The sequence below is a fragment of the Engraulis encrasicolus genome, unplaced genomic scaffold, assembly GCF_034702125.1.
Source record: "Engraulis encrasicolus isolate BLACKSEA-1 unplaced genomic scaffold, IST_EnEncr_1.0 scaffold_1273_np1212, whole genome shotgun sequence".
Lineage (NCBI taxonomy): Eukaryota > Metazoa > Chordata > Actinopteri > Clupeiformes > Engraulidae > Engraulis > Engraulis encrasicolus.
The window spans coordinates 1-7500 of NW_026944761.1; the positions used below are offsets into that span (position 1 = coordinate 1).

The 7500-nt window shown below is 41.6% G+C and overlaps 1 long non-coding RNA gene across 1 annotated transcript; it reads left to right on the forward strand.

The window, feature by feature from the left end:
- The first annotated feature begins 370 nt into the window (after positions 1-370).
- On the forward strand, positions 371-2021 carry LOC134442220 (uncharacterized). The gene is made up of 2 exons (XR_010033340.1): positions 371-694; positions 1844-2021. It is a non-coding gene; the product is annotated as an uncharacterized LOC134442220 (long non-coding RNA).
- The last annotated feature ends 5479 nt before the right edge of the window (positions 2022-7500 follow it).

A 7500-nucleotide genomic window follows, 5' to 3' on the forward strand; every position in this document is an offset into this window, starting at 1 on the left:
GTACCATATAGAAGTTACATGGTTCCTAGAATGTAAAAAGGGGGATAATTACGATGTAAATACTATGTAATTACAGGGGGAAACCTCAAAACTTACCATGAAACTACACTGTGTATTTTCTGGATAACAATTGGGTAATTTCTCTCTGTTACCCAATTGTTACCCAGAAAATACACAGTGTAGTTTCATGGTAAATTTTGAGCTTTTCCCCTGTAATTACATAGTATTTACATCATAATTACCACCTTTTTACATTCTAGGTACCATGTAATTTCTCTCTGTTACCCAGTTGTTACCCAGAAAGTACATAGTAAATACTGTACCGTAAAATAAAGCGTTACCAAAATGTTGGCCCACCTTATAATGAAAGTTGCCCACCCCTGCTGTACAGCCTACATCACTTGTACATGTCCTTACCAAATAGGACACTAGCTAGCTAAATGTAACTAATATGGCATTGTGAAAGTTGTATGCCTAAATGTAAACCATAATATTAAATTTTGATGGACAGAATTCAACTAAACCAACATATTACATTGTGAATGTAGTTGCACAGTGATACTGAGACCGACTTATTCCTGTCTTTATTTGCCAGGCTTCTACACTTGCCCTCAGAGTTCACATATGGTGAAGTGCACAGGTGTCCAGTCAGGTTCAGACTGATGCTGGTAACAAGAGGAAAACATGCTAATTGGTAAGTGAGATCCCTGCTCAACAAAAATCCACACAGCACAACAAGTAAGCCTAGTTTGTGGTATCAAATGTAAAATGGAAGTTTCATCAAAAAGTTGTAGAACACATCTGAATAAATTGCATGCCATCAAAGTTGTGAATGGGCAGGGAAATGAATTACTTTGACTCAGCACAGCAGAGCAGATGCGATGCTACCATTCCTTGGGAATATGACACAGAGGTCTACTATTCCATTGTAAATATTGACTGGAAATGTTCATGTTTCAACTGTTTAAAAACATTGGACTCAGGGGAAAAAATCTCTAGGTGTATATAAGTGAAAGCCCACCTTTGCCATTGTGACACAGCACACAAGTAGTGAAAAAAGTGAAAGCCCATTGGGAAACTCCAACTCCCATTGTCATTGTGACACAGCACTCCACAGCACACAAGTGAACACTGCACACTGCACACAACGAAATTGCATTTATGCCTCACCCGTGCAAGGGGGCAGCCCTCAGTGGCGCCCCATGGGGAGCAGTGCGGTGGGACGGTACCATGCTCAGGGTACCTCAGTCATGGAGGAGGATGGGGAAGAGCACTGGTTGAGTACTCCCCCCACCAACCTGGGGGGTCGGGAGTCGAACCGGCAACCTCTGGGATGCAAGTCTGACGCCCTAACCGCTCACCCATGACTGCCCATAGAAGTATACTCTGCACACAACAAAATTGCATTTTATGCCTCACCTGTGCAAGGGTGCAGCCTACATTGGCATCCCAAGGGAGCAGTATGTTGCAGTGTGGCGGGAAGGTACCATGCGTGGGGTACCTCAGTCATGGAGGATGGAGGAGAGAGCACTGGTTAATTACTCCCCCCACCAACCTGGCGGGCTGGGAGATGAACCAGCAACCTTTGGGGGCGGTAAAAACCTAACTTGCTCAGCCTCTGAGGCACATAAAAATGTTAAATTAGTTGCATTTAAAAGCCAAGACCATCATCTTGCATGAGAATGGACAGTCTGCATATTGGAATGCACCCATGTCACTTCAGGCGCCTTGGACAATGCATCGTGTATGCAGCATCAGGCTAAAATGGGTTAATAACACACACACACACACACACACACACACATGCACTCTCCTCTAATCTTCTCTCTTTGCCAAACTTTAGATGACCTTTCCAGCATGTCCAACTCATCAGCATCAGGGGAGGAGAGTCGGTGAAGGTGGTGCACCATCCAGGACCAGTCATGGGCCACCAACACCTCTGCAAAATCTGCACTTCTTGTGAACCCTCTAGAAGACACTACAACCACAAAACTGCTAATAAACCATCACATACTACATCACATCATGGTTCTCCATGTGTTACTGCACCCTCGGCACAAGTTCTTTGCTAGATTGCCATCTGGCAGATGCATCAGGACAGAAATGTAGCTACTATTTGTGATTATATCTCCCCACACTCTTTCTTGCTTTGTATGGCAGTGTGTCTCTGTGTGTGTCAGAATGGAAGGTGTCGCACCATTGAAGTCAATGGGCAGTGGCATTGCATGAGGGATATAGAAGTCCAGATATCCTTGATGCTTTGGTGCCAGCTGTTTTTATTTTTTTTATTTTTTTTTTTTATCTGGTCACCCACACTTCCCTCTTCATTATGTCCTATAGATTTCCATACCACGTTTTGGTGCTTTGGTGGTACGGACATTCTAACTCACCAGAAAAAAGAAAAAAATGAAAATGAATGGAGGGTTATGTCTGGTGATTTCTGGCAAATTAGAATGCCCATAACATCAAAGTGGCACTGGATTACTCAACCATTTGCCTCTTAAAAGATAGCTTCTGCCAATTTCAATATGCTGTTGTATACCTCATGCTACCCTTGACTTGTCAGTACCCGGTGATGCTGGCATTTTTTTGACTCAGCTCTTTCTGAGATTTGAGCTATTCTAATAGGGGCAGACTTTGATTGCATTAAAAACCTTCTTAACATAGGTCTAATCCAAATACTATCCCAAAAGGTATCACTGTCTGTTTGCTAGTTGTCTGCTGATGTTGCATAACCTTTTGAATGTTATTGGGAATAAATGAAGATGTTTTTTTGAAATGTAAACAAACGTTTGTCCCCATTACAATGACATGGGTATGTGGAAGAGCTGTCCCTTACTCATGCACCTGTTTAACAAAATGTTATTTTTATTCAAGTATGCATCGTGTCTAGGGGTATGCAGTGTTTTTGTTATATAAATGGCACATTACTTTATACTGTAGGCCTAAGTTATTTCAGATTATTTAAAATGGCATCTGGGAATTCCAAAATAAAGGTGAAATAAAACACTGGTGTCCCTTTTATTTGGCTCTTATACATGTGGGGGGGGGGTTCTTTTATAATCTTTGTAGCATATTCATCCTCTTCTCAGTTGCATGGCTGAGACTGTTTAAATAGGCTACTGCCTGCCAATACTGCACGCTTCTACTTAGTTGCATTTTAACGTTGTTATGTTACAGAGAATATAATTATTATATAATTGTTACCAGGTAAAAACGAAAAGCTAGTTAATGTAATGCAATTTGTTGGTCACTTGCGTCTGTCATAGTGTCACAATATTCAGTCAATGAGTGCATGGTATTTTGCGTGGTATCTGTGGGGATCAAGGTAAGCAGATCGTGGAAATAGTAGGCTATAGATATATTATAGATGTAAAATAGTCTACTGTATTAACTTACATATGTAAAATATTTCGCTGCCTATATAAACTTAACGTGCCGGTAGTCTGTATTCATTCAAGTGATGTTTAGAGGTGAATATTCATTATCGCCACCTACTGCACTGGGATGTAAACGGACCCCATAGATAGATTTCATGTTTACTAACAGCGCGCCTGCGCACGGCGACAAGGGGCAGAAAGGCTTCTACGGCCATAGAAAAACAGTATACAGTTCTATTAAAATCTACGTGTGTTACTTTTTGTTATTTTGCTAGTTGCTGTTTTTTAAATAAAAAACGGCCGGTACACACTCTCCCGACCCATCCCCAATAGTAATTTTGCCACATAGAGCCTTTCCTAGGTCTAGGTTTCATGATAAAAAGGCAGGATATTTACAGTGCTAATAGCATTACATCTGAAGGCTGCCAATGGGCTGACACTGATGTTGGTAAAACGTGCTTGATCAAAGGTGACAACGTTTCTTCTCCGATGTTTTTGTACACTACATTGAGGAAAAGGGGGGAGTGAGCGAGAGGGCAACGGATCTTGCTTGGATGTAAAACGATCATTCATGTGCCATAACAGGAGTGCTTACAACTTCAGGCAGTGTGCTGTTTGTGCTTGGTGCAGACTTGACGAGATACATACAAAATGTAAACATCTGCTTGTGCGACTTTTGGCAGACAGTTGTTCATAGAATATATGTTCATACACTTGATTAACCAGCATTTAAACGGAAAGGCGACCGTACCAAATAAATAGCCTGGTGAATTTGAACATCTAATAACTACACGTTAGCTAGCTAGCTAGCAGCGAACGTTAGCGTGTTAGCTGGACAACCACTACCTCCAAGTCAGACATGAGTCTCCCATCTTACATAAAATGTAAATTTAAGTTGAAAGGGGGTATTGTTGAATATATGACCTGATATATAAACCATTTGAAACAGTACAGCTTGCTAGCAATGCTACCTACCGAATCTCAATAAGCGTTGCTAGCTAGCTAGCGCGCTACATAACCTGGACAAAATCAGCCCATTTCTGATGTTGCATTGCTACTAGATCTCAATACTTTACTTGTAGATTAATCTACATGTTGTATTTCAATTGTAAGGAGATGAAAAACGGACAACAGATCTCTAATAACTTAAACATCTGTGTCATAACAACATTGCAATCGTTTATGCTAGCTTTCGCTAGCTAGCACCACCACTAGTGTGTGAGCTTGCTAAAGCAAGTTACCAGTTTTAAAACAACTAGGATCTAATTACAGTTGGGAGTTGGTAATTCGGTTATTAACAATATGAATGCCCTCTCCAGTGTATAATCAATAGCATTAAGACAGTGCTAAAGTATGTTACAATAACAATACATCAAAATGCTATGGTGTAACAACCTGCTTTATCACAGAAAACCTTTAAACTCATTAAAACCTACATTTCCTAAAAACCGGATGCCCTGTGCAAGGTATACAAATCATCCCGATCACATAACTAACTGCAAGTACAGTTGAAAATAGATCAGCATCTTAAAATCCCACTTTCTTAGACAAGTTCTCCACAGCGTCGATAGAAAACAATATTGAACTGCGAGGCTTTCTGCCCCTCGCATGCGCAGTTGTTACATTTTGTTACAGTGTGACGTTGCCTGGAAATCGATGGCTTGGCAATAAGCGATGTTTTGATTGGCTCTCACCCTGTGACCCCACCCCCACGTGAAAACCGGCTCAAAATTCGTACATCTGTGAAAAAAGTTTCACAGCCGTGTGCTCGCAGCTCCGAACAGGAAGAAGTTGGTAAAGCATGGCACAAGCCGTACGCACTTCTCTTGCCACAACTTCAAAACATTTCTACACATACATTTTAATATTTTACACATACGTTTTCCCCCACACACATGTGCAAAAAAAACCCACACAGTTACAAAACAAATGTACAGATGTGAAAATAACCCTGCAAGTACAAGGTGCAGCTTACACATTTGAAATGCGTTTTGTGGAGCTGTAAGATATAAGACCTTAAAATAGCTCCATAAGAGTCGACCATGTTCTGTTCCACATTCCGGAATCTTAAGCAATATTACCCACAGAGGAAAGCACACACACACACACACACACACACACACACACACACACACACACACACACACACACACACACACACACACACACACACACACACACACACACACACACACAAATATGCATGCATGTACGCACACACACACACACACACACATTCACACTCACAGGCTCACACACGCACACACATGCGTGCACGCACGCACGCACACACACACACACACACACACACACACACACACACACACAAATATGCATGCATGTACGCACACACACACACACATTCACACTCACAGGCTCACACACGCACACACATGCGTGCACGCACGCACACGCACACACACACACACACACACACACACACACACACACACACACACACACACACACACACACACACACACACACACACACACAAACACTGCTCCTTCAAATATCAGCTCTGGCAAATGAACAAACTAAGCATCTCTCTGGGGCAAACCTGATCTAATCTTCCATGTTCTGGGATCAGCAAAATTCAGGATTGACAACTTTAATGTGGTAGTGGATTCATTGAATGGTATGTTTAATAAAGGCACACAAAAGCATGTCAACTGTTTGCTTGCAAGCCATTATAGTGAGAAAGAACGCAGTGGGATTTGGAAGTAGATGGGGTGAATCCAGAATATATGGTGCAAGACTATGAATAGAGTAGAGCAGTGGTTCTTAACCTGGGGTGTGGGCACCCCCTGGGGGTGCGCCAGAGATTTCAGGGGGTGAACGGAATTGAGTTTGTGTCGAGGTTGTGACCAAAACTCAGCATGTGAAGATTATAATTAGTCCAAATCAAAACCAAACTAATGCATGTTTTGCTCCCCATGTAAAGGCATTATGATATTGTTTAGTGTCTTAAGCAAGAATCATTGCAATCAATCACTTACAATAATTTTTAGTACCTATAAAAGTGTAGAAGTTTGGGTTGGGGGTGCGCAGCTTGTCTTTGGCACAGGTAAGGGGGTGCATTACGAAAAAAAGGTTAAGAACCACTGGAGTAGAGTATAGTGCACTTGTATCTGCTAGTGATGTTGGCTATGATAATGTCCTCATTTGTAAGTCACTTTGGTTATAAAGCGTCTGCCAAATGCAATGCAATTTAACATGTAGACTAACTCCAGGGGATACTGTAGGAGAATAACCTTATGGGGATGGGAGTAATTGAGGTTTCACCATTCATTTAATTACAATATGGTGCCGTGTGTATTCACATATTCACGGCCTTTTATGCATGGTTGACTGGAGGAAGGGGTGGTGTAACGCACTGCTTCAGGCAGAAGAAGAGTAGTGTCAGAGAGAGTAGAGAGAGAGAGGTTCCATTGGCCCATTGTTTCCGGGTTCTATTATTGAAAGGGGGAGCCCCCTTTAGGCAGACCTAGGCAGACCTGAGGACTGTTCTCTTCAATGCTAGGAGTATTATAGTGCGTTCATGTGGTCTCGTAATTATCGTAAATACCAAACGCCGACATTCGAAGCACACATGAACGCCACCGCTTCTGGTATTTACCACTGGACAACTCGTAGAAAATTTTAAGAAACGAGTTTACGAGATGATGACGCACACAACCGCTGGCTCTACTCTCGCCATGGCAACCGCTACGTTGAAATACTCAAAAACTGGTATTCAGTATGTTTAGACAGTCATGGTAAATGACAGTGTCAGAAAATATACAGAATTTTTACCTTTGACTTCATAATTCATTTGCTTGCTGTAGCTGATGAACAACAGTCTATAATCGTTTTAGTAAAAAGTCTCACTCTGGTTCGCCATCTTTAATTTGTAAACAACATCAAAACAGCACATGAACGCAAGACCGGAACCTGGTCATGCTAGGTGCCCATAGAAACCTATTATGTTGGCATATATCTATATACTGAAAGAATCTCTGGTAGTGTGATACTACTTAGAATGTAGGTGAGTGTGTCTCTTTACATGTCAGAAAATTGCCTAGCTACACAACTTTGAACAATGTGTAAATCACGATGGCATAGATGGAATAAAATGGTC